This window comes from Marmota monax, unplaced genomic scaffold (genome assembly GCF_021218885.2).
Source record: "Marmota monax isolate L192 unplaced genomic scaffold, Marmota_monax_Labrador192_F-V1.1 WCK01_AAM20220418_F8-fsc00027, whole genome shotgun sequence".
Taxonomy (NCBI): domain Eukaryota; kingdom Metazoa; phylum Chordata; class Mammalia; order Rodentia; family Sciuridae; genus Marmota; species Marmota monax.
Window position 1 is genome coordinate 18180678 of NW_026694617.1, and position 2564 is coordinate 18183241.

The following is a 2564-nucleotide window of genomic DNA, read 5'->3' on the forward strand; positions in this document are numbered from 1 at the left end:
GATCAGACCCAACCATGCTGCAGATTACACAATGAGGACACTCTCGGCATTGTCACCAGATGCTGTGTCCCTGTTGGTGCCACAGAGCACCGATGGATTCTCGACCACAGAGGTATCTTTGCTCACTCCTTCTAGCTTAAAAGCCGCAGGCAGGAACATCGACTTAGCCAAGAGGAGTCACATACCTAGTCCTAAATGTCTAGGAATGGTAAAAATCAAGGAACAGAGTATTCCACTAAGACTATATAATAAGGAATTATGAAAATTTAGGAAAGGACTCCTTCAACTATAAATTCAAATACATTCAGCATACTAAGGATAATGTATATCAGTCCCGAGGTGGAAAGTATAACTTTGTCTAGCTGTCATTATACCTTTTTACAAGGGAGGAAGTCAATATCTCTTGTTAGAGTTTCATCTGCTAGAAAGGTGCAGAACTAAAAAGCACAGCCTTCTTTTTTTTTACCATTAAATAAATAAATTTTATTTAGTTATTTATTTTTTCATGTATTCAAACTATATTTTTTTATTTGTTGTTCAAAACATTACAAAGCTCATGACATATCATCTTCCATACATTTGATTCAAGTGGGTTATGAACTCCCATTTTTGCCCCAAATACAAGTTGCAGAATCACATCGGTTACACATCCACATTTTTACATAATACCATATTAATGATTGTTGTATTCTGCTACCTTTCCTATCCCCTACTATCCCCCCTCCCCTTCCCTCTCATCTTCCCTCTCTACCTCATCTGCTGTTGTTTAATTCTCTCCCTTGTTTTCCCCCCCTTTCCCCTCACAACCTCTTATATGTAATTTTGTGTAACATTGAGGGTCTCCTACCATTTCCATATGCTTCCCCTTCTCTCTCCCTTTCTCTCCCCCCAACTCGTCTCTGTTTAATGTTAATCTTTTCCTCATGCTCTTCCTCCCTGTTCTGTTCTTAGTTGCTCTCTTTATATCAAAGAAGGCATTTGGCATTTGATTTTTAAGGATTGGCTAGCTTCGCTTAGCATAATCTGTTCTAATGCCATCCATTTCCCTGCAAATTCTATGATTTTGTCATTTTTTAGTGCTGCATAATGCTCCATTGTGTACAGATGCCATATTTTTTTTATCCATTCATCTATTGAAGGGCATCTAGGTTGGTTCCACAGTCTAGCTATTGTGAATTGTGCCGCTATGAACATCGATGTGGCAGTATCCCTATAGTACGCTCTTTTAAGATCCTCAGGGAATAGTCCGAGAAGGGCGATAGCTGGGTCAAATGGTGGATCCATTCCCAGCTTTCCCAGGAATCTCCATACTGCTTTCCAAATTGGCCTCACCAATTTGCAGTCCCACCAGCAGTGTACAAATGAACCCTTTTCCCCACATCCTCGCCAGCGCTTGTTGTTGTTTGACTTCATAACGGCTGCCAATCTTACTGGAATGAGATGGTATCTTAGGGTGGTTTTGATTTGCATTTCTCTGACAAGTACAGCCTTCTTGATGCATTCAAATCGAACAGTCCTACAGGTACAGAAAGGCTGCATAAACCTGCTTCAGATAGAAACAGTGGACATTTGCATCTGTTTTTGGTACTCCAGTTTCTGACTCTCCTTATGTTTGTGGCATTATTCACTTTGTGTTTTTACTGTGCTACTAAAACTGCTAATACTTAATTAGCTGAAGACCCAAGATACTTCCTTTTCAGCTGTGTCTTGGGCTTGTGTTGAAGGCACCACAATCAGATGGGCCTGCACAGACCTTGAATTAATTACACAGGAAGGGGACAATCAGGGAGGCTCCCCAGCAGCAGAGCGGTCGAGGTGGTGGCAGCTCCAGGTGCTAAAAGCCACTAGTGTTGGCAGTACAGGTGTCTAGCGCTGTGTGCTCCAAACCAGTTCTGCGGTGTGATTTTGGGTGGTTTTCATGGCCACATAACCATGATCTTAGTTGTTTAGTCATCCTGGTGATTCTATGCTACCCAATGTTCTTTTGATAATTTAATGAAGGGAAGTAGGTTTCTGTTGCTGGCAACTAATCACTCTGACTGACACATATTGGCCCCTTAGTATCCTGTCATGCTACCCCACCCGGTCCTGAGACCCAGCAAGAGCATAGTAACTATTTGTTGCAGACAGGCAGGCAAGAAGAAAGGAAAGGGAAAAAAGGTAGAGCATGTAGTTTGGAAGTTAATTCTTCTATCATACTTTGAAGGGTCACCTGGAGAACGTTTACAGGAAAGTCATCAGAATACAGAAAAGTAGAGATTTAATTTGAGAGAATCAATGGAATGGTTGTGATGTGGCGTTAAGATTCAGGGCCAGAGAACAAATGTATTTATTATTACATAGGTTCTGTTGTATGTGACAAACAAAGTCACTGGTTTAGGTAAAAACTGTTTAAGATAAAAATGTATTTTATGCTCATGTGACAATCAGGAAGTAGAAGTGGTATGGCGGTCTTGTTCCTGAAGTCATTCAGGGACACAAGATTCTTCTCTCTTATAATCTATAATACTTAGAATATTGCCCTTACTTGCATGGTCCAGTATGGCACACCACACATCTGCACC